Source organism: Lissotriton vulgaris, chromosome 11, assembly GCF_964263255.1.
Source record: "Lissotriton vulgaris chromosome 11, aLisVul1.2, whole genome shotgun sequence".
In the NCBI taxonomy this organism is placed as follows: Eukaryota; Metazoa; Chordata; class Amphibia; order Caudata; family Salamandridae; genus Lissotriton; species Lissotriton vulgaris.
In genome coordinates, this window is record NC_141699.1 from 490,652,332 (window position 1) to 490,677,686 (window position 25,355).

The following is a 25,355-nucleotide window of genomic DNA, read 5'->3' on the forward strand; positions in this document are numbered from 1 at the left end:
CGCTCTCCCTGTCTCGTATTTAAGTAGCTGCCGTCCAATCCTATATCTTTTTAAAACTTCTATCTCCCAGGTAATTTTCCCTCATAAACTGATACTGACTCCATGCATAGGGTACCTGGCGCCCAGGCCTGGACTTTCTGAACACTAGAGGCAGCTGTTGAGACAGATGTACATTCTGACACGGAGCATCATCTACAACAAATCGGAATAACAGGTAGCAGAGTGGCGGAACAAGTCTCTGAAGAGCAAAGCCTCTTCTGCAAGTGTGCACCTGCTTTATTTCATCCAACGTCACCAGAAACAATTCATGACTTCATCTAAATAGATTTAGATTTCTAAGGCCGTCTGAAATGGCCATAACCCTAGCAATAGCACTGCTGTAGGACTCTACCTCTGTTGGCTACTGCCTGGGATTATTATATGTGTTTATTTTGCCTGCCTCCTCCCAAGAAAATGCCCATAATTATCATGTAACTGAGACCGTGCTTCAAAGAGTCATGATGGAAAAATGAAAGGATGTGAACGAAAGAACTATATATGAATACAATGAACATGGATCTTCTGAACTGTTAATTACGAAAAATTATTTTTTAGCATTTAAGCTGAAATAAAAATGTTAATCTTCACCCTCGATAACTTTAGTTTACACAGTTTACACATGATATGTTCATTATGTTCTCAAATCCTTTAATTTATTAGTCCCACGTTATTCACATTAGATATAGCAGAATGTATCCCCTTCACACATATATTTGATTCATTTGAGTTAATCAGCTGGTTAGTTAGTTGGATCACTTGTCCCTGTCCATCTTCGCAGGTGAATGCCTTCTTGCATCAGCTGACATTATTGCTTCTTATTCCCCTGCTCGCTGAGATATTCTTAAGAGGAGTGCCTTCCATATGATTGTGATTGGAACCTTGATCTGGTTCCTCTTTAAATTCCATAGTTTTTTATATTAACTGCTTTAGAATTTCCCCACTTTCCCGAAACCTTAGCATAGAATTAGAGGCTTTCCTTCATGGAAACGAGGCGTTTCTTTCCCTTGCACCTGTTGTTTGTGGTATACTAAACTGCTGCATTGTTAATTGAATTGCTTGGATTATACTCATGAACGCTGTAGCAAAGGAAATATCTGTTTAACTCGATTGGACTGATTTCATATGTCTAAGCAATAAAATCTCTTCATGGTATAGAATCAGCTTCTCTCTGTCTTTGCTGTGTGGCAACATCTGCTTCACTGTTAATGAAATGCTAACAAACGTTGTTATTTCAGCCTCAGTTTGAGATCAAGATCCCTCTGGGTGTTGATCTGCGCCTGGGTAGGCAAGGCACAAAGAGACCATCCATCAGTTTATCTAATCTCACTACCACAATCACCTTTGCTTTAAAACATATAACGTAACTGAAATTGTATGAACTTGCCACTTATCTCTGAAATGTTTCACTTTGGGGGTGCTCGATCATCATTACGAGAGTGGGCTAGGGTTGCCTTGCACGGCATGAAATGCTTTACAGAAGGTGATGTGTTATTAGGTCCTATTGAGAAAGTCAGGCTTGTTCACTCTGTGCATTAGCTTGCCTGTGAGATTAATTGATTTTGTCATGGCTAAAGATTAAAAACAAGCTTCACAACAGGTGCCCAGGTTGATTTGTAAACCTGCACAGAATGCATGCATGCACCTACAAAATGAAGCAGATGTTTTTCTTTTTCTTTTTAGTTACCCATCCAAGTTGCATTTGCAACTAAAAAGAAAATTAAACATACAAAAGAGTTTTGTACGCAGATGTGGGGTGGTAGAAGAAATGAAACAGGGTAGGGAACCAACACAGAGGAGGGCGGGGATACAGAAGCAACACAGGGAGGCTGGGAGGGGGAGAAACGACAAAGGGTTGGGGAGAAGCAACACAGGGCATGTTAGACCTGGCATCTTTGGCGTGATTAACCCTATCTTTTGGCCTCTGCCTCCTGTATTTTTGATGCTGTGCTGGATTTCGTTTTTGCTGGTTTAGATGCTTTGGACACTCTGCCACTGCTGATCAGTGCCAGAGTGTAAGTGCTCCCTATGTAAATTGTTATTCTGATTGGATATACATGTTTGGTATATTTGCATCACCATTAAGTCCCTAGTAAAGTGCACTGGGTGTGCCAGGGGTGGTGAGGGAAAATGCTACTAGTGGGCCTGCAGCACTGATTGTGCCACCCACAGGAGTAGCTCTAAAATGGTGTCTCAGGCCTGCCACTGCAGTGCCTATGGGCAGTTTAGAAACTGCCATGTCTGCCTGGCCAGTGTCCCCACTGACCAGGCCTAACCCTTCCCTTTTTGTGCACATCAGTCACCCCTATGGAAGGCCCAAGGTACCCCCCTGGGCAGGGTCCAGTGTATGTGATAGGCAGAGCATGTACTAGTGCAGGTGACATGCTCTGGTAGTGAATTACAGCCATTTTCGTTTTTCACTATTGTAAGGCTGTCTTGCTCCCTAGGTTAACATGGGGAATGCTGGCTACAGTGGTTAACAGCATTTCTTCCCATAGGAACAAGATAGGACATAAGTATCTAGTATCCCTGAACTCAGAATTTAATAACACATCTTTTAGGAAAGGTGGTTTTTGAATCCTGTGTTTGAGAACAGCACTTTTAGAAAGTTGCTGTTCTCTTGTCTGACCTTTCTGTGTGCCTGGGCCTGTTTGTGTATTGACTGTCTGGTTTGTGAGTGACAGGGGCTGGGGAATTCCCCCGGAGGCTGGATAAGTCAGCACTAGGCTGAATGGATGCAATTGCAACCTGAGTGGTGGGAGGAGTTAGCACCTGGGCCTGAAAGGGCTGTGCCCGCCTGCCACAATGCTGGCTCCACCTCCTGCTGGGCGGCTGAGGACCCTGCCCCTCACTCTGAAAGGAAAGATGCAGCCAGCACAACAAAGTGCTCAGGATCCACCCTGAACTGGTTCAGACCGGGCTCAGGGCCCACATGCACAGTGAGAACAAAGACTTTACAATGTCCCAAGAAGAAGCCCGCACCCACTGGTGCTCCCGCCCCAGTGTTAGCTAGTGTAGCTTTGGGTGGGGATTTGGTTTCTAGTGACTGGGGGGAGCTAGCAGTTATGACCCTTGTCTCGCTAGGAGACCAAGAGATGGTCCAGGAAACCTTACTGCCCTCTAACACTAAGAAATATGGGCAGAAGGTGACCATCAATGGGAGGGATGTTGAGGCTCTGAGAGACACAGGAGCCAGCGTGACATCTGTGAGGTGTCAGTGGGTGTCTGAAGAGCAAATCATCCCTGGTGTACTCCGCCCTGTAGTGGCAGCTGACAGCTCAGTGCGCTTCTGCAAGCTGGCGAACGTTTCCTTTGAATGGGGAGGAATCTCTGGTCTTTTGGAAGTAGTTGTCAGTGATGCCTTGCCTGTAGACTGTCTGTTAGGCAACGACCTGGAGAGTTCTCCATGGAAAGACATAGAACACAGAACTCACTTGGACATGTTGGGTCTGCCTGCGTGGATCTGCGTGGCCACGAGTGCTATGGCAGCCAGTAAGGGTGATTCAGCAGAACTGGAGCCTGAAACAGTGGCCCAGAGACCTGCCAGGAGAGGAAGAGGCAGAGGGCGCGGGAAACCAGCCCCGCCGTTCTCACGGTCCAGGAGGAAGCAGAACCTGAGGGGGATGCCCTGGAACCTACAGGGGAACAGGTGGCCGAACTGGGAGACCTACCTGAGCTGACCCATTGGCAGCAGGAAGGTGGTCCCTGCAGGGAGGAGTTCTGCCAGGCGCAGAAGGAATGCCCTTCCCTCATTGGTCTGTGGCAACGGGCTGTAGATCAGGCAGCAGGTGGAGCAGCCACAGATCACTTTGTCTACTGGGAAGGTGACCTACTTTATAGCGAGCCTAAGTTTGCTGAGCCCAGTGCAGCCCGTGTGCTGGTGGTACCCGAGCGCTTCAGAAACTTCCTAATGGGTCTGGCTCATGACGTGCCTCTTGCAGGACATCTGGGGCAAGACAAGACCCTAAACAGGCTTGTCACCCACTTCCACTGGCCAAAGATGAGGAAGCACGTTGGTTCTTTTTGCAGATCTTGCCAAACCTGTCAAGCTAGTGGCAAGACTGGAATGAAGTTGAAGGCCCCCGTTCAACCCTTCCCAGTGGTGAGCACCCCTTTCGAGCGGGTGGGCATAGATATCGTAGGGCCCCTGGACCCCAAGACAGCCTTAGGCAACAGGTTCATCCTGGTCTTGGTGGACCATGCCACCCGGTACCTGAAAGCAGTCCCTCTCAGGACAATCACAGCACCCGTGGTGGGCCGTGCATTAATGGGGATCTTTTCCCGTATGGGGTTCCCCAGAGAGGTGGTCTCCGACCGGGGTACAACTTCATCTCTAGGTACATGAAGTCTCTGTGGGAGGAGTGTGGGGTAACTTATAAGTTCACCACTCCTTACCACCCTCAAGGAAACGGGTTGGTTAAAAGGTTCAACCGGACCCTGAAAGGTATGATTATGGGCCTAGCGGAGCCCATGAGACGGAAGTGGGACGTCTTGTTACCATGCCTGTTGTTTGCCTACAGGGAGGTGCCTCAGAAGTCCTTAGGGTTCAGTCCCTTTGAACTCCTGTATGGCCACCCTGTTAGAGGACCTCTCTCACTGGTGAAGGAGGGTTGGGAAAAGTCCCGTGGGAAAACCCCCCAGGATGTGTTCAGCTATGTGCTGGCCATCCGCAACCAGACACAACGCTTCAGGAAGCTCGCTCAGGCGAACCTGGAAGCAAGCCAGGAAGAAATGAAAAGATGGTACGACCAGAATACCACTCTGGTCGAATTTCAACCTGGGCAGAAAGTGTGGGTGATGGCGCCAGACAAGTGGTCTGGGCCATATGAGGTGGTGGAAAGGCAGAGTGAGGTAACCTACCTGGTTAACCTGAAGACTCCCAGGCAGCCCCTGAGAGTCTTGCATGTGAACCGCCTCAAACCACACTTTGAGAGGTCTGAAGTAACCATGCTCATGGCTACAGATGCAGGAATGGAAGAGGATAGTGATCCTCTCCCTGACCTCCTGGCAGTTAAAGAGCAAGATCGGCCAGTGGATGGTGTCCTCTCGCCCACCCTGACCCCAGAACAGCAGACTGACTGTCGCCAAGTGTTGGGTCAGTTCTTCTCTCTGTTCTCCCTGACCCCAGGAGTCACCAACTGGTGCGTCCATGATGTTGACACTGGAGACAGTCTACCTGTGAAACAAAAATTTTACAGGGTAGCTGACAAGGTCAGGGCCAGCATCAAGGAAGAGGTTTCCAAGATGTTGGCGCTAGGGGTGATTGAGCTCTCCAGCAGCCCCTGGGCTAGCCCAGTGGTATTGGTGCCCAAGAAAGCTGCTACGCCCGGTGGCCCTCCAGAACTCAGGTTTTGCGTGGACTACCGTGGGCTCAATGCGGTCACGAAGACTGACGCACACCCCATCCCCAGAGCTGATGAGCTCGTGGATCGGTTGGGAGCTGCCCAGTACCTCAGTACATTCGATTTGACTTCTGGGTACTGGCAGATTGCCTTAACTGATGGGGCCAAAGAGAGGTCAGCATTTTCACCGCCAGAGGGGCACTTCCAGTTCCGTGTCATGCCCTTTGGGTTGAAGAATGCCCCTGCCACGTTCCAGAGACTGGTTAACCAGGTACTGTCCGGGCTGGAGGAATTCAGCGCCGCATACCTGGATGACATTGCTGTGTTCAGCTCCACGTGGGAGGAACACTTGCAACACCTCTGCGAAGTGTTGAAGGCTCTGCAAAAAGCAGGCCTCACTATCAAGGCCAGCAAGTGCCAGATAGGGCAGGGATCTGTGGTGTATTTGGGACACCAGGTGGGGAGCAGCCAGGTGGCGCCCCTACAGGCAAAGATTGATACCATTCTGGCTTGGGAGCCCCCCAAGACCCAGACAGAGGTGAGAGCCTTTTTAGGACTCACCGGGTATTACAGACGGTTTGTCAAGGGATATGGCACCATTGTCGCCCCCTTGACAGAACTCACTTCCAAGAAGTTCCTCAAAAGAGTTGACTGGACTGACGCCTGCCAAACTGCTTTTGAGACCCGGAAAGCCGCAATGTGCACAGCACCGGTGCTCAAGGCACCTGACTTTTCCAGTGAGTTCATAGTTCAGACGGACGCTTCAGAGCATGGTGTGGGAGCAGTACTCTCACAAGTCACTGAGGAGAATGAAGACCAGCCAGTAGCTTTCATTAGTAGGAGGCTACTCCCCAGGGAACAGAAGTGGAGTGCGATTGAAAGGGAGGCTTTTGCTGTGATCTGGGCTCTGAAAAAGTTGAGGCCCTACTTGTTTGGGACTCACTTCCGTGTTCAGACCGACCACAGGCCCCTCAGATGGTTAATGCAGATGAGGGGTGAGAACCCAAAACTGTTGAGGTGGTCCATCTCCCTACAGGGAATGGACTTTACGGTGGAACACCGCCCCGGTACAGAAGACGCCGACGCTGATGGTCTGTCCAGGTTTTTCCTCCTTAGTGAAGAGAACTCCCAAGAGGGTGGGTAGTTCTCCCCACTTTCAGCTGGAGGGGACACGTGTTAGACCTGGCATCTTTGGCGTGATTACCCCTATCTTTTTGCCTCTGCCTCCTGTATTTTTGATGCTGTGCTGGATTTCGTTTTTGCTGGTTTAGATGCTTTGGACACTCTGCCACTGCTGATCAGTGCCAGAGTGTAAGTGCTCCCTATGTAAATTGTTATTCTGATTGGATATACATGTTTGGCATATTTGCATCACCATGAAGTCCCTAGTAAAGTGCACTGGGTGTGCCAGGGGTGGTGAGGGCAAATTCTACTAGTGGGCCTGCAGCACTGATTGTGCCACCCACAGGAGTAGCTCTAAAATGGTGTCTCAGGCCTGCCACTGCAGTGCCTATGGGCAGTTTAGAAACTGCCATGTCCGCCTGGCCAGTGTCCCCACTGACCAGGCCTAACCCTTCCCTTTTTGTGCACATCAGTCACCCCTATGGAAGGCCCAAGGTACCCCCCTGGGCAGGGTGCAGTGTATGTGAAAGGTAGAGCATGTACTAGTGCAGGTGACATGCTCTGGTAGTGAATTACAGCCATTTTCGTTTTTCACTAGTGTAAGGCTGTCTTGCTCCCTAGGTTAACATGAGGGATGCTGGCTACAGTGGTTAACAGCATTTCTTCCCATAGGAACAAGATAGGACATAAGTATCTAGCATCCCTGAACTCAGAATTTAATAACACATCTTTTAGGAAAGGTGGTTTTTGAATCCTGTGTTTGAGAACAGCACTTTTAGAAAGTTGCTGTTCTCTTGTCTGACCCTTCTGTGTGCCTGGGCCTGTTTGTGTATTGACTGTCTGGTTTGTGAGTGACAGGGGCTGGGGGATTCCCCCGGAGGCTGGATGAGTCAGCACTAGGCTGAATGAATGCAATTGCAACCTGAGTGGTGGGAGGAGTTAGCACTTGGGTCTGAAAGGGCTGTGCCAGCCTGCCACAATGCTGGCGCCACCTCCTGCTGGGCGGCTGAGGACCCTGCCCCTCACTCTGAAAGGAAAGATGCAGCCAGCACAACAAAGTGCTCAGGATCCACCCAGAACTGGTTCAGACCGGGCTCAGGGCCCACATGCACAGTGAGAACAAAGACTTTAGGGGTATAAGTACAGGACCCCTGACAACAGAAAATTAGATCATCCTGGAATCAAGAAGGAACCTCTGCCAAGGAGAAAGCTGAAACTGAAGAAGGAAGACTGTCCTGCTGTTGCTCTGCTGGACTGACCTGTTGCTTTGCTCCCAAGGAGAGGGGAAGGACTTTGCTGTGTGCTGTGTCCCCTGTCTTGAAGGAATCTCCAAGGGCCTGAGAAGAGCTGGCTCCCTGTTCTGGAGTCCCAGGAACAAAAGGACTTCACCCCAACTTCCCTGAACTCTGCTGAGAGAGTTCTGTCCTTCCTAGAGTGCTTGATCCAGTTGTGGGGCCTCTGGAAGTTGTACCTGTGCTGGGAAGCTTGAAACTAAGCTTGAGAGACTTTTGCAATTGAAAAGTGTCGCATTGCTCGCTTGCGGAGCGCATCCCCGACAGTGCGAGAAGTTTCCCGCCGCTACGAAGGTCGAGATCGTCGCAGCGCCTGATGCCGCTGCCAGAGCCGTCACATCCTTCGTTTGCGGGACGCACCAGACCGGTGCGGGAAAGCCAAACATCGCTGCGAGTGTCGTCGCAGAGCCTGTCGTCGCTGGGTGAGATCGCCTCACCGCTTGCTTGCGGACCGCATCACGTCGCTGCGAACATCGTCGCAGAACCATCGTATCAAGGAGCTGCGAGAGAGAGGATCACCGCTGGACCGCGCATCGTCGCCCCGGAGATCGTCGCAGCACCTACGAGATCGTCGCATCGTGCCTTTGCGAGAACAGACTTCCTATGGAACCTACGCAAAGGAATCCATACAAGTGGCCTTCCTCCCCATACAGACCGGATTCGTCTCAACACGCCCGCTGCTGCAGCGGGGCTGTCGCATCGCCTCCCCAGGATCTCAGGAGCATCGCATCGCTCGTTTTCCACCGCACCAGCTTCTGCTTTTGGAACTTTGTTGCAACTAAAAGGTACTGTGAGTAAACGTGACGCAACTGTGAACTTTTCACACATCTGTGGATTATTTTATCGCAACTTAAAGAACTTTGATTACAACCTTAAGAACTCTTTTGAAACCATATCCTTGAACTGTGCACGTTGGATTTTTGTTGTTTTGGTCTTGTGTAGTTTAGAATAAATATCTTTATTTTCCTAAACTGTTGTGGAATCAGTTTGTGGTGTTTTCACTGTGTTACTGTGAGTGTTGGTACAAATACTTTACGCATTGCCTCTGGTTAACCTAGACTGCTCAGGCCAAGCTACCTAGAGGGTGAGCAGGGGTTATCTCAGAGAGTTATCTCCTTACCCTGACTAGAAGCAAGGGTCCCTATTTGGACAGTGGTACCTACCTCTGCCAACTAGAGACCCCCAGTTCTAACAGGGCACAAGTAGGGTTAAGTAGCAATGGACAATCGAGAAGGAGGGCATGAGTAGAGAAAGCAAATACGGAGGGTGTTTGACAGGGGATGCAATGGAGTGAAGCACAGGGAAGAGATCTACATGGAGGGGTCGGGAAGATCAAGACAAGCAACAGAGCAGCATGGAGTGCAGTGGGAGAGACCTACATGAGGGAGACAGCTCAGAGCACATGCACACTTCATGGCTTAGCACAAATTAAACAAGCAGCTGATGCCACAAGACAACCAATGAAAAGAGATTTAAAGAGGCAGTGCTACATGACAGGGACAAGCACAAGATTGCCAAGCTGGGACATTAATAAGAAGCAGGCAAATGAGAGTGACAAGTAAAGTCAACCAATGGTAAGCAATGGGCGAGCTGCATGCCCCTGTATGTTCTTGATGAGCAACAATATGTCTCGCAACAGACAGCACATGCACTGTCTCGTGGGTTTACCTAATAAATCTTGCAAAGAAACAGTGTTTAAAATCAGTTCTGGAAGCACACAAACAATGTGCAGCTTGTATTCTAAACGTATTCTCAAGTTGCACACCACCAAGCAGGGCCGAGAATTCGTGGAGCTATTTTCCAATCCCAGAGCACAGTGAAATAATGTCTCCATTGTAATGGCATTTGAATTGCACTTTCCTTCTCGTTGCGATTCCCAAAGTGCCATCTTTTTCATGTAATGACTGATTTGGAAAATAAGGCAAAGAACGGCAAGGGGAATTGAAAAATTATCAATACAACAAGGGAAAGGTAAACTGAAAGTATCCGTGGCACCCTTATGTTGCTTTTATTGTGGTATAAATTTGAAAAAGGAAATTTAAAAATACACTGCAGAGACAGTGAACAGATATTCACTTGAGACAAGGAGACATTTTATATTTTACTACACGTGATGCAATACATTAAAAAAGGTGTAAATGTTAAATTTGCAAGTAAACCACTTCTTTTATTTTAATGTGCTGTTGTTGCAAAGCACACATATTACACTCTCTGAGTAGCCAAACAGGAAATTGAAGATAGGGGCCTGGAACAAACTGTGTGCCTCAAATGCTTTTCTATACACACAGCTAACAAGAACACAGGTGAGGTATGTGTGGCAACTTACAATAGCTTCCATTAATCTGCCGAAGAACCGACCCTAACTCCCTCAAAAACTCGTGAAGGCATTTCACGCCACAGAGCAGTCAAAACTGCCAAAACTGAAGAGTTTTAAAGCATTTAGTGGAGAGATAAATGGAGGGGACAGGAGGAAGCAGGCATGCGACAAAGAGATACAGAGTGCATGGGGAGAGAACAACTGAAATGAGACAGCTTGTAAACACGCGCTCTCATTAAGTGCGTAACACAAAATATAAAATAAGTTATTGAAGAGTAAATAGTGGAAGCTGCCAACTCAACCAATGAAAACAGTTGTAAAGAGGCAATGCTTCATGGCTGGGACAAACACAAAATTGACAAGCTGGGACACGAATAAGAGGCAGGCAAATGAGAGTGACAGGTAAAGACAACCAATGGTAAGCAACAGGCAGGCTGCAAGCCACTCTAGATTCTCCATGAGCAACAATATGTCTCGCAACAGACAGACCTTCTGAAGAAACAGTCCCGTGCAATTCACAGACAAAAACGACGGCTGTTCTATTAGGCGAATGTACTCATTATTTTCCATCTTCTATGTGCTAATTTCGTAATAAAGCATATGGAAAGCCTACATTCCCCAAGCCTACAGTAACAAGTATAGGTTTGTATTAAATGCATTGTAAGCTCCCTCTAAATCAGCAAACCTTTGGGCAAGTTTTCAAGTAAAACACTGCTCCACTTGCGAACATTCAACAAACATTGATTCGTGTAACTGCCTCCAATTTTTCCGGATTAGAAAAAATGAGATCGCATTGTGAAAACATCTGCCTTTCGTTAGACGTCTTGAATTTTAATAGTTCCACATGTGCAATTAAATATTGAGCAGGACAATAAGCTATCTTTGTTTTTATTTAAATAACTGTCTGCTGATTTCCCTTGCTGCGCAGGTTCAGTTCAAGTACGTATTGTCTTTAAAGCAAGGGACAATCTGGTTAGCTTTTGCCCTACAAACGGATTTTCATCCAGTTGTTTTTTTATTTCCTCCGACATTTTATGGTCATGGCTTCCCTGTGCCAAAGGTTACTGTTTCTTAATTACTTCCCACTAGACTCAAAACCGTGTTTTTCATGACTGCAGTTATTGTGAGTTCTGTGGTAAGGAAGGAGACAGCTTTATCCGTTACAGTTGGGAAAAAAATATATTTTAAAATCACATTTTGCTACAGCTCATTAATTAAAAATAACAGTTCTTATGGGCGCGGAGCCAGAATATCAACTGTCAGAATATCCGCTGATATAAATATTGTGACATTCTGACATGCAACACTTTTTAGTGCCAAATAGCAGATGTATTCTCCGAAGGAGGTGGTAGGAGTAAGGGAAATGTACAGTTCTTCATTCACTAGGAGCTAGTTTTTTCATACATAGGGAAAATTGTATTAACTTAGGGGCATATTATCAAGACAGGCGATAAAATTATCGCAGTTTTAGCGGCAAATGTCCTTCACATCTAACATCGGCTTCAATTGGAATTCCATAGAGCATATTATTAAGCCCATTATCGCAGTGTTAGCTGCAGTTTTCTACCGCTAAAACAGTGATAATTTTATCGCCTGTCTTGATAATATGCCCCTTAGTGAATTTCGAAGATAACTCCTTACAGTACTGCAAGTGGTCCAAAACCGTGTTAGGTCACAGTGGCTCGCTCATTATATGTGCCTGAAGTCTTTAAAATGATCTCCGATGGGACAGAAAATGAAAATTCAAACTCAAGCCATTTGTCATGCTATGGGGTGTCTCTGCCAGGAGATGAATGCCACTGATATGGGATACCACTTTGTTTTACCAGCAGATTATAGACAACGGAAAGCTTAAATACTCACTTCGTTTTCAGGTAGTATATGGAGTATATGATGAACACCAGTTCTCCAGAGAAGTAACACCAGAGAGGGCAGTCTCAATAAAGACTAATGGTCAGATTTTCAAAGACTTCTCTTCGGGTGTGCATCACCTTTTTGAAGCAAACACAATGGAAAGTTCTTTGTGGTGCTTAGAAAGCAACACAAATAGCTATTTGCGCTGCTTTTGAAAAACAATTAACGCAAGGCGCTGTCTTGCTTTACTTTGCGTCAAGTAAGCATTCTATGCGTGGTGCATGAGAATTGCCATGCACCATCCATGGATTTTGATACAAATGTATATACCAAAAGACTTGTAGACTTGGATTTGCGCTAAAAGGTGTGCCTGCCAGAGACCTGCATAACGAGGAAAAATATGTTTATCACGTCCCGTTATTTCTTCTTTGCGTGTGTGCTGCATTCTTCAGTACACATACTGTTAGAATTGGGGGGTCTCTGGTTGGCGCAAGTATTCACTTGTGACAAGCAGGGACCCTCTCCTTTAAGTCGGGGCGAAGGACTACTCTCGGAAATAACCCCTGCTCACCCTCTAGGCGGAGTGGAGCGAGCAGACAAGGCTAAACTCCAGAGTACACAGGGTTAAGCATTTAGTGCAACACACACAATAAATCATCAACCCACCACATAGAGACACAAGACTGTAGTTTTGTAAAAATATATACCTTTATATGTATAGATTCAAGCTGGCTTGTATTACAGGCTTAACAATTTCAGAATGATTCTAGTTACTGGTAGAATGATGCGACGATACTTAAATGCAAGATTTCAGTTCTCTTTGTGAGGTTTCTTTGCCTGAGGCAGGGTCACCAGACCAATAAAGTTTCAGAAGGAGCCTCAGTACTTACTAGGCACTAGAGCCTTTCAAAATGCTTAATTACGCTGGTCTGTGCACGCCATACTTTTCCTGGGCAACTCGCACGGTGATGGGACTTCTCTCACAGTCTCACACGAACCACGTGTTCGAAGGACGGGTGTACGAGGCGAAGTGTACCAGCAGCCTCAATTCAAGACGATAAGCACGCGGGCCGCGTGCTCAATGCGAGGCGTACTGGCAGTCCTAATTCAATGCAAGCCGTACGGGGGGCGTGTGCACAATGCAAGGAGTACTGGCAGTCTCAATGCAGTACGAGCCGTACGCAGGCCGTGTGCACAAATCGAGGCGTACTGGCAGTCTCAATGCAGTACGAGCCGTACGCGGGCCGCGTGCACAATGCCAGGCGTACTGGCAGTCTCAATGCAATACGAGCCGCACAGTTCACAGTACCTTTTACGTCTTGAGAGAGAGGAAGGGCAAGGCGAACAGCTGCCGGGGTCGATTCTCCGACGTCACGGTGTCGTCCCGGGGGCGATGCGAGTTACGCCTCGGGCACCTGGGTTAACAGTGCGTTGTGGCGGGGGGGTCGACAAACACGCGGCGTACGCTTCTACCCTGGAGGGGGAGTGGCCAGCTGTGTTACTGCGGTACAAGCGGGGCACTGATCAGGAGACCTTACGAACCCAGGCAGAGTCCAACGTTGCTGTGTGCGCTGCGGCGCGGGCCAGTAGACCACGGTGCTTGGGAGTACAGGTCTCTGCAGATGTTGCGAGCTACGGCTCAGGTCCCTGCCACAGACAGGGTGCTCGGGCCGGCGGTGGGCTGGTCCTTACAGTGCGAGTGGAGCGGAGCTGGGCAGAAGTCGTGCTTTCAACGTGGACGGAGGGACACAGGTTCTCAGGGTGCGAGGGGCCAATTCACCACGCACTTCACTCCTGGATGATCATTGCTGCAGGGATAAGCAGTTCAGCTAGCAGTTCTTCCTTCAGGGGGGATAGCGCCCACAGGTCCTGGGGCGCAGTTCAGGGGGCAAGTTCACCAGCAAGCCCTTGGAGATTGTTTCAAGATGCACAAGTAGATAAAAGTCACTTCAGTCTTTTCTCCTCTCCTTCTTGCAGCAAGGCACCCTCCACAGGCCAGTCTCTCAGGATTAAAGACAGTAGTCCTCTATGCAGCTTTCCCAGGTCCTTCGTTTTGGGCAGAGTTTCTTCTAGGCGTAAACAGGATCCATTTTCATAGGAGCAGGGCTCCTTCTTTTATACACCAATTCTTTTGTCTTTACAGGCCAGGGGGCCTGAGCCTTATTCAACCCAGTTTTGGAGCACTCTGTTGACATGAAGCTGCCTTCTTCTTTCAGGGTGCAGGGCAGGGACATCAGACGCTCCACAGGAGGTGGAGCCTGCATTGTGGTGGCAGAGCACAGCCCTATTCAGAGTCAAGGGGCACTCCTCCCACCTATCCTGGGGGCAATCCCTCTATTCACTACCTGGCAGCCCAGACTGTCCCCTGGAATTTCCCAGCCCTGTCACTCACACAAACCAGACAGCATATACACATCCTGGCAGAGGTGGGCTGAAATAGTCAGGCAAGCAAACGCTAACTTTCTAAAAGGAGCATTTGCAAACACAGGATATTAAAATAAACTTTACTAAAAGAAGTATTTTATTATTCTGAGTTCAGGCAAACTAAACTTGACTTTCTACCATGTTCCCTGAGCCTGCTGGGATTATAGAGTGTAATAATGCCAGCAGCCCATTCTGGCGTATGAGAACAGGTAGCCTTACAATAGAGAAAAACGAAAATGGCTGTAATTCACTATTAGGACATGCCACACTCATCAGGGCTTCTCCTACCTTATGCTTACAATGCACCCTGCCCTTGGGCCTACCATAGGGGTGACTCACATGAAGTAAAGGGAAGGTTTAGGGGCTGTCAAGTGTGTGCACTTGCCCAGCCAGCATGACAGTACCAGACTGCACGCAGGTTCTGCAGTGGCAGACCCTAGACATATTTTAAAAGGCTGCTTCTGTGGGTGGCGCAACCAGCGCTGCAGGCCCACTAGCAGTATTGGTATTTACAAGCCCTGGCACTCCTGGTGCACTTTACTTGGGACTAACAGTAAATCCAATGAGCCAATCATGGAAATCAATTACAGATACACTTTACATTGGGAGTACTTGCACTGCGGCACGGATTGGCAGTGGCGCAGTGCCCTCAGCAGCGAACACCAGCAAAACATCTGAGGCACATCAGCAAAGGGAGACTCACGCCAAGTTGCCAGGTCTAACACATACAAACAGTAAATAGTCTCAAGGGAGAGTTCTTGTGCAGGAAGCAAGTTGCCGCACTGTGTCACTGTCCTGGCCTTAGAGCACAGGACCTTGAATTATGGCGCAAGGGTGCTTGCGTTAGCGCTAGGCAGCCACAAGTGTGCCAGTGCATGAAGAGAACAGACCTGAACCACTTCCTTCATGATATGGCACGTTCCGTTCTCTCCAGGTGACGCAATGCAGCAGCTTTCCTTGCAGTATTGCATTTCACCACTTCTGTGTAAGCCTGGCCCTAAGTTCCCAAGAGTACCTTAGTCTGTCATCTAACTGCAAGAGACACTTAACCATTGCTGAGGACGTTGCCTAATGAACTTTCCTTCGTATTCTTCATGCCTTCCTAGTAGAGTGAGTGCATCCCCATCGTTTCCCATGCTATTTTTTGTCCCAAAGACCAGATGATGAAAGCTGCACCCATGCAGATTGCTCAGTGTGGGAATAGGAATTCTCTCCAGACAGGAGCAGTAGTGCCTTCAATCTGGTGGAGCAAGAGCACTACATAATCTAGTGTCCTTCAATATTGAGTCTCTTCTTCAAAGTCCTTGTATCATTCTTTCCTCGTGGTGGTGAAGTGTTGGGGAGATCTTCAATGAACCTTCTTTGCAACAGGACATCTGCAGACAAAGATGTGGCCCACAAAGAATGTGGGGTGACAAGCGCCTTACCTTCACCCAACTGCATAAGCAACAGTTTCGGGTAGCATACTCATATTATTAACTATGGCATCTCTGTAGCCAGCTATGATTGCAGGACAGAAGTCACCCATGAAGCCTGAAAGTGCAACCGTCACATTGGAGTGTGGCATTCACACCGTATGTGAACAAATTGTGTTTATAATAATAAGCGCAAGCACCTTAAAACACTACAAGCAGGATAGTATACACCTACGAATGCTATATTACTAGCCTTTTTGTACTGAACAATCACAACAATACCCCTACTTTATTATTAGTTCTTGTCTCCTTTTGTGTGAATTATTCTGGAGACAAACTGAAAAAACTCTGCGCAACCAGCAACCATTTTTAAAGAGAATGTAACACATTGGAGCCTATTTGCAAACTGCACTTTGTAGCACGCTTAGTACTCACATACTACAAAATGCTATTCACAAACATATGTGCCGAGACCTCTGCCTCTCCTAGCTTTTCTATGCTCCGTCTTTGCAGTGTGGTGGCCTCTGCACACAACAGTACATATGGTAAATGTGGGTGGAACCTGGGGGAGTGGAAAATGGGGATTACTTACTATTAAATGAGAGGTGACATGGAAAGGGGAAAGAGATAATAAGTGAGGGGTTAAGTAGGGCTATAGGGAGGGACATACAAATAACACCCACAAAAGAATAAGCCCATTGCTATTTATAAACTGCATTTCCAAAGTTACTACAGTCAACAAGTATTGGCAAAGCCAATAGGTCGCACCTTCAGAACTGTTGATTTTGACAATTTTTTTTGCAATGCTATACAGCATGGCTTAAGAGGAAATCAAAATAGGGTGCTATGACACGGATGCTGCAGCCAAGTAATTTTGTAGGTGCATGCATCACACATGCATTTGCTTAAAAAATGCATAGGTGCTTTGTTTTTCTTTTTTTTACTGATTTGAGTTGGATTGGTAAATAAAAAAGGGAGTGGGGGAACAACAAAGAGAGCAAAGTGAAAACAACATGGAGGACATAGGCGAGGAAAAGCCTCACAGAGGTCCAGTTGTTGGAAGCATCACAGAGGGAAGGGGAAGAAGTACATAACATGGGTGGGAGAGGGCAACGTGTAGCGCAGGGGAACAGAAGCACACAGCTGAGAGAGAGCACAACATGGAGTGAGAAGTAGCACATTGGCAAGAAAGCAATAGGGGGAGAAGTACACAATGGCAAGAACAACGTAAATGGTGGTTGTAAAGAAGCACCTTGGGCAAGAGCAACATAGAGAACGGTGGAGGGGTGAATAGAAGTACATGAGGGAGCAGCTGGAAAACACATGCACTCTCATGAAGTGCTTTACTAAAAGAAGAAAAGATTGCCGGAATATTAAGTATTTGAAGGACACAAGTAAGGAGGCCATGCTCTAGTGGGAGGACAAACACAAGTAGACACAGAAAAGTCCACACATGCAGTCCTTGAAGCGGGATTACCTGCATTCGTAGGTTGCTTTGTTAAAAGAATGCCATATAAGGCAATGAATGCTACATATTCTTATTTCCTCTGCCCAGCAAGCACTTATCTTGGGGTTAACAGCAACATCCTACCATGGAGTTCCTCCACAATGTTCACCAATTGATTTCCATGGAATAGGCTGACAGGTCAATAGGTAGCTGAATATGACATGTGCACTTGGGAATAAACAAACACAAACATAGGCTTCAAATTTACATTGTAACAATAATCAAGTAATGAGTTAACATGGTTATTAAAAAATGAATTGCATCTAAAGGAATTGACACCCATGTTGAGCAAAATGGTGGTTGTGGTTAAGGTGGTAGTAAAGGCAGTAGCGGTCGGTGATGGGAGTAGCTGCCGGGCGGTAATGTGGGGAGGGGGAAGGACAGGGTGGGAGGTAGTAATCTATGGATTACAGAGGATTACAGGTAAGTAAACATATAAATGAATCAAACGAATTTCGTTGCGCGCACTGCATCCCCAAATGCGATGCTGTGCACGCAACGAAATTTGTTTTATTTATTTATATGTATACTTACCTGTAATCCTCCGTGATCCAAAGATTACTACCACCCATCCTGCCCCTCCCCCTGCCCATGTCTCCTCCTGCAGCTACTCCCACCACCGACCGCTACTGAGTAAAGGTGGAGGTATTGTGAGAGTGGTGGTGTTGAGGGTAGTGGTGAGAGTAGTAAAGGTAGTGGTGGAAGTGGTGATTGGTGAGGGTGGTGGATACTAGGGTGGTGGTGGCGGTAGTTAGGTTGTTGGTGGAGGTGCAGCCAGGGGTGGTGACAATGGTGGTGATGCTCATAATAGTGGTGGTGGTGGTGAGGAGGGGTGGTAAGGATGGTCTTGAATGTGGTGGTTGTAATAGTGGTGGCAGTGGTGGTAGGGTGGAGGTGGTGTTGTGGGAATTGTTGTGGTGAGGGTGGTGGTGGTTACGGTGGTCGTGGCTAGGATAGTGGTGATTAGAGTAGGCTAGTGTTGGTTAGGGCAGTGTTTGTGGAGGGTGGTGGTGTAGATTGGTTGGTGGTGTTTAGATTAGGAGTGAGGTTTTGGTGTGATGATGGTGGTGGTGGTAGGGTGTTGATAGGCTGATTAGGGCAGTGATGGTGGTTGTGGTGGTAGAGCAGTGAAAGTCTGGTTAAGGTGGTGGTTATGTAGGTGATGGTTGTGGTTCGATATGTCTGTCATCTTGTTGTAATTTCCCCTGAAAATTGGTTGACATTGTACCATCTACTGCCTCTGTTGCATCCTCCTGGGCATCCACAGCCTCTGGGTAAATAAGAGGAGGAAGAACTGGACGATGATGTGCCTGGTTGGTTGTAGGCTGCACCCGTGGATGGCTCAGAATTGCTCAAGCTCTCTGACTAGGATGAGGTACATGAAAATGAGATCAATTTTATTTTACTGCACCCTTGTTATTGCATTAGGGCACTTGTGTTCTCGGGTTGTTTATAAAAATCCTTTTCTAGATAGGGGTATACTCCTTTCTCATGCAAATCTTGAATATCCCTTTGTTGCTTTGCCTTCTTGAAGTTTTCAGTGTTGTTTTTAAAGACCGCCGTCTCCTTTTCAATTTTATTCAATAATGCTTGTGCTTCTTCTATCACTGCGTTAAGGGTGCTTGTTCCAATTCTTTGATCAATTCCAGCTCTTTCTTGCTTAATGTCTCGGCCGTCTTTATAGATAGAAACATTCAATTGCGTGCACATTTGGTTTCTCTGTGACTGAAATTGCCAATGTATTCTAGGACGTCCACAAATGTGACCAGAATTTTCTTAATCTGAAGGCCTATTGGAATCGTGCCTGCTTTTAGGTGTGCGAGTAGCACCTCTCCATGCAGTGGATATCGAATCTGTGTTTTCTTCAAACTGGTGAATCTGTCAACCTACATCTTTTGTTCTGAACTTTGTGTGTTGCTCCCAATATTGAGAGTAGAATCTTAACGTTTTGGTTTCTGACATACTTTTAATCTAAATCTGTATTTACCAGGTAGTAAACCAATGTGATTTAGGGATTAGGCTATAGAGTGTGAGGCCAGCAGGAAGGAAAAGTCACCTAATTATTTTCACCCCGTCCATGTCAGAGACACCCGAGCTCATGCTCATTAGTATTATGGTAATCTCCCTCGTGAGTATGCACCCACTCGCAGTGTGCTTATCATGATGGGAGTTGATCCAGTTGCAATAATAGGGGGCTAGAATCAGACTTATGTACTTGAAATATGTGTACCCTCACACAATAAATACCCACCCTTTAGTATATCAGGGTCCAACTTATAACTTTGTGTCTCATTTGTACATTATGATTTCTTATTGTTTCATATTATTTTACATGTACAGTACAAACAATGCACAAAAATAAATCTACATGAACATCACATGAAAAAATACATAACACACATCCAATGTGACAATACTGCATGCTTCAACATAATAACAGATTTTTACATATGCACGTGTCCAACATATACATTCACATTTAGTTGTGTCCAACAGTAACCACAGAATGGTAACAAGATCAAAGAGCTAGGGAACTTTTGTTTCCCTCAGTATTCATGTCTCTATTTACCATATGGCCCTTGGTGTTTGGAGTTGAAATCTTCTGGTCTTAGGAGGACCATCCATTGTCTCTACTTCTCTTTTGGAATAGTGATCCTGGCCACTTGTCTATTTAAGTCGATGCGTTTTGACCTTCTCAGTGGGTCTAGAGAATTTTAACAAAGGTCTTAGGGGCCTATTACGATGGTGTTCAGACTGGAGTCCGGCACCCGATTAGGATGCGACCGCCACCATGGCGGTTGGATCTTGCATTTTAACATTGTGGTGGGCACTGCTGACAGCAGCAGCCACTGCAATGTTAAAATAGTATGTTGTGAATTTTACTGTACTACGTGGCAGACACCACACGGTGCCTGCCACTTGGTGCAGTGCAATGTAGGGGATACATGGGTAGCCCCCCAGTGCACCCACACCTCCCCCAACACAAGGGGGGCCGCAACTGACCCCCAAAACAAATCTCCACCAGCCTTCCTATGGCAGTTGAAGCGCCATGGGTAGGCTGGCTCGAGACCGCATCATAATTTGGCAGACGGTACCTGCTAGGCATCACCACCATTTTAGGGATGCAGACCGCTCCACCAGGCAATCAGAACGATTGCATGTGGCGGTAACGTGGTAGATAGTTTTTGCGTCCTCCGAGGTCCAAAAGTGATTCCCACTGCCATCGTAATGTAGCGGGGGGAAAATCGTGGTCAGATGGCGGAAGGACCACCACCGCATGGCTGGTGGTGGCGGTCCTTCCGCAATATTATTCAGCCCCTTACTCAGGGCAGATTATGTGCATTTGAGCGACACAGCATGGAACAAAAAACACAGGGTGTTATTTTATTGCAGTTTTTAAAAAAATGGGATCAGTGAAAAAATCAACAGAGGTTACTACAGCAGTGTAAAACAAAGCCCATAGTTCACATATCATGGGCAGAATTTAAGGGGTCATGTGAAAAAAGGCAAACACTGTGTACAAGAAAAAAGCGCATTGTATAAGAAAAATGTAGAAAAGCTGCTTTGTAAACATCCCATGCATGAGCTTCATAGGATCTCCGCAAGAAGTGTTAGTGGGCACGGTAAAGAATCCTTTCTTAAAGTTATTTTTGTGAAGCTATGAGATTAACTTCACAAGGCTTGTATATTGAAGTGCGGGGAAAACAAAGAATTAAGTGTCAGGAGAACCACTACATCCCTCCTAATACCTTAAGGGTTACGGAGTAAATACAGGGTACATACCTGCATGGCTGGCCAGTGTGGAACCAAGTCTCTCTACAAGGGTGTCCTTTTATAAGTTATTGTGCATTCCTTGCTGCGTGGAGTGCTTCCTGGATTTTGCCTCCTAAACTGGTGAGCAAAATAAAATGGACGTATATATATAGTTTCTTGGGCTAAGAACGCATTGACGGTTCAAGCTCTCTGTATATATATTGTATTGTATTGTAATTTCATTTATATAGCGCTAACTACCCCATACGAGGTGTCAAAACACTTTTTCGGCGAGTAGCACGCTACTCCGGGACCCATTAAAGATTAGTGTTGGATTAGTATAGTGAAACATGGAAGTACATTTTAAGTGGTGGATAGGTTAGTCAGTTATTTGGATTTGGAATGATAGCAGAAGAATAGAGGAGGACAAAGGTTTGTATTTATATAGCGCTTGTTGACGCACACTATTCAGGAAGCCTACAAAGGATTAGTGGTGAATTAATATGGTGAAATATGAAGTAATTTCAGTGGTGGACATTAGTCAGTTACTGGGAGTGAGAAGGATAGTGGAGGGATAAAAGGGGAAGAAAAATTTGCATTCATATAGCACTTGCTAACCCTGATGGGTGTTGAATCGCTTTTCAGGCAAGTAGCACACCACTCCGGAACCCATAAAGGATTACTGTTGAAAATTAGTATAGTAAAAAAATATGAAGTAATTTGAGTAGTGGATATGTTATTCAGTTATTTGGGTAGTATATTAGTATAGTTTAATATGGAATTTGAGAAGTGAACATGTTAGTCTGTTAATTTTGATTGAAAAGGATAGTGGAGGGATAGAAGAGAGAAAGATTTATTTTTATTTTAGGTCTTAGCAATAGGAGGAGGATTTTGGATGAGTAAAAAGGAGTTTTGCAGGGGAGGACTCAGAGGAAAGAGTTTAGAAAGGTTTGTTTTAGGGGATCGGTATAGACCGACTGGACCCTGTCCATTGCGGACGCTCCCACACGCTTCCTGCTTCCTGAGCCCGAGCGTGACCCTCCTTCCAGCGCTGATTGACACCGCAGTGTGGTATTGTTTTGCCTCGTATTGCTAGCGCTTTCAACTGTACCTAGCATTGTTTTGCCTCGTATTGCTAGCGCTTTCAACTGTATCTAGCGCCGACTCTCGCCCTCGGATTTGCGCATCTGTGTAATCCTGCAATTTAACTCCGAATAAGAGTAGCTGAATTGAAGGTGCTGCCTAGTATTGCTGGCTTTAAACAGCATTAGCGCTCTTTGTTTACTATCCCTCGAACTTCTGTGGCCTCTCTGCCCCGTTTCACGTTGCATTCCCATTCCCCATTGCCATTGGTGTATACTCCCCTGGCCCGCCTACCCTCCCCGATACCGCCTCCCAGCTGCCCCTCCCACCCACGAACAATTAGCTGACCTCCCCCCTCGCATCGCTGTGACCGACTGGACCCTGTCCATTGCGGACGCTCCCACATGCTTCCTGCTTTCTGAGCCCGAGCGTGACCCTCCTTCCAGCGCTGATTGACACCGCAGTGTGGTATTGTTTTGCCTCGTATTGCTAGCGCTTTCAACTGTACCTAGCATTGTTTTGCCTCGTATTGCTAGCGCTTTCAACTGTATCTAGCGCCGACTCTCGCCCTCGGATTTGCGCATCTGTGTAATCCTGCAATTTAACTCCGAATAAGAGTAGCTGAATTGAAGGTGCTGCCTAGTATTGCTGGCTTTAAACAGCATTAGCGCTCTTTGTTTACTATCCCTCGAACTTCTGTGGCCTCTCTGCCCCATTTCACGTTGCATTCCCATTCCCCATTGCCATTGGTGTATACTCCCCTGGCCCACCTACCCTCCCCGATACCGCCTCCCAGCTGCCCCTCCCACCCACGAACAATTAGCTGACCTCCCCCCTCGCATCGCTGTGACCGACTGGACCCTGTCCATTGCGGACGCTCCCACATGCTTCCTGCTTTCTGAGCCCGAGCGTGACCCTCCTTCCAGCGCTGATTGACACCGCAGTGTGGTATTGTTTTGCCTCGTATTGCTAGCGCTTTCAACTGTACCAAGCATTGTTTTGCCTCGTATTGCTAGCGCTTTCAACTGTATCTAGCGCCGACTCTCGCCCTCGGATTTGCGCATCTGTGTAATCCTGCAATTTAACTCCGAATAAGAGTAGCTGAATTGAAGGTGCTGCCTAGTATTGCTGGCTTTAAACAGCATTAGCGCTCTTTGTTTACTATCCCTCGAACTTCTGTGGCCTCTCTGCCCCGTTTCACGTTGCATTCCCATTCCCCATTGCCATTGGTGTATACTCCCCTGGCCCTGCCTACCCTCCCCGATACCGCCTCCCAGCTGCCCCTCCCACCCACGAACAATTAGCTGACCTCCCCCCTCGCATCGCTGTGACCGATTGGACCCTGTCCATTGCGGACGCTCCCACACGCTTCCTGCTTTCTGAGCCCGAGCGTGACCCTCCTTCCAGCGCTGATTGACACCGCAGTGTGGTATTGTTTTGCCTCGTATTGCTAGCGCTTTCAACTGTACCTAGCATTGTTTTGCCTCGTATTGCTAGCGCTTTCAACTGTATCTAGCGCCGACTCTCGCCCTCGGATTTGCGCATCTGTGTAATCCTGCAATTTAACTCCGAATAAGAGTAGCTGAATTGAAGGTGCTGCCTAGTATTGCTGGCTTTAAACAGCATTAGCGCTCTTTGTTTACTATCCCTCGAACTTCTGTGGCCTCTCTGCCCCGTTTCACGTTGCATTCCCATTCCCCATTGCCATTGGTGTATACTCCCCTGGCCCGCCTACCCTCCCCGATACCGCCTCCCAGCTGCCCCTCCCACGCTCCGCCCCCTCCACTCTCCATTTATGTCTGATGGTCCCACGCGCAGCGTCCACGCGCTACGGCCTCGCCGAAGGTGCGCCAAAGGTAAGCCCGTCTACGCCCGTCCGCGCCTGGACCACGCCCAGCGCCAGTCCCCCTGCCCCTCGCGCTGCCCAGCCCTCCCGCATTACCTACGATGCCGCCACCCTCCTAGCCCTTAACCCCGGTCGCGCCCCCAACTGCGTCCAAGCCGCTCCTGGACACACCCATGGACCTTTTTCCTGCTTACTCCTGCAAATTCAGCGGCACCGACAACATCTCCACTACGACCACACCACAGATTCCCGACCCCACCCACCTACAATGCATCCTTCTCAACACCCGCTCGGTCCACAGACACGCCATTGACCTATGGAATCTACTAGACACCATCTCTCCGGACATCGCCTTCCTAACAGAAACATGGATGAACGCTTCCTCCGCCCCAGACATCACCATCGCCATCCCTGAAGACTATAAGATCACTCGCAAGGACCGTACCGGCCACACAGGAGGAGGAATCGCTATCGTCCATAAGAAATCAATCCGCATCTCAACCAGCTCTGACGCCAACCTCGCCAACTCCGAACACCTTCACTTCCAGATCCACATCGACCCCAAGACCACACTCAGAGGCACCCTCCTCTACAGACCACCAGGACCCCGCGCAAAATTTAGTGAAGACATCACGGACTTCATCACTCCTCACGCGCTCCCCTCAAAAGACTACATCCTTCTGGGAGACCTCAACTTTCACCTTGAAAAGATCAACGACCGCAACACCACCACCCTCTTGGACAACCTCGCCAACCTCGGACTTAAACAACTGGTCACTTCCCCCACCCACATCGCAGGTCACACTCTCGACCCCATCTTCACCTCCAGCAATCATGTCTCCTTCAGCCACACTACGGATCTCCTCTGGACTGACCACAGCTGCGTTCACTTCACCTACAACAAGCCAAAACCCATCAACCACCTCCAACCAACTCTGCAAAGAAACTGGAACAAAATCACCACCGACCAGATCTCCTCATCACTCCTTCTAAACACCCCAGCCCACTCTTCTAACCCAGACCAAGCCGCCGCCAACTTCACCCTATGGTTATCCAACACCGCCGACACCTTAGCACCACTGAAAAAACGTCAAAGCAAACCTGGCAACAAGAAGGCCTCATGGTTCAACGATGATCTTAAGAAGTCCAAGAAACTCTGCCGCTCCCTTGAAAAGGCCTGGAAAAAAGACCCAACCACTAGCACCAAGGACGCCTTCAAAAACGCCACCCGCACTCACCACCAACTAATCCGAAAGGCCAAGAAAACAGCATTCAAGGATCGACTTGACAACAACGCCCACAACAGCAAGGAACTTTTCAACATCGTCAAGGAATTTTCCAATCCCTCGGCCAACTCCAACGAC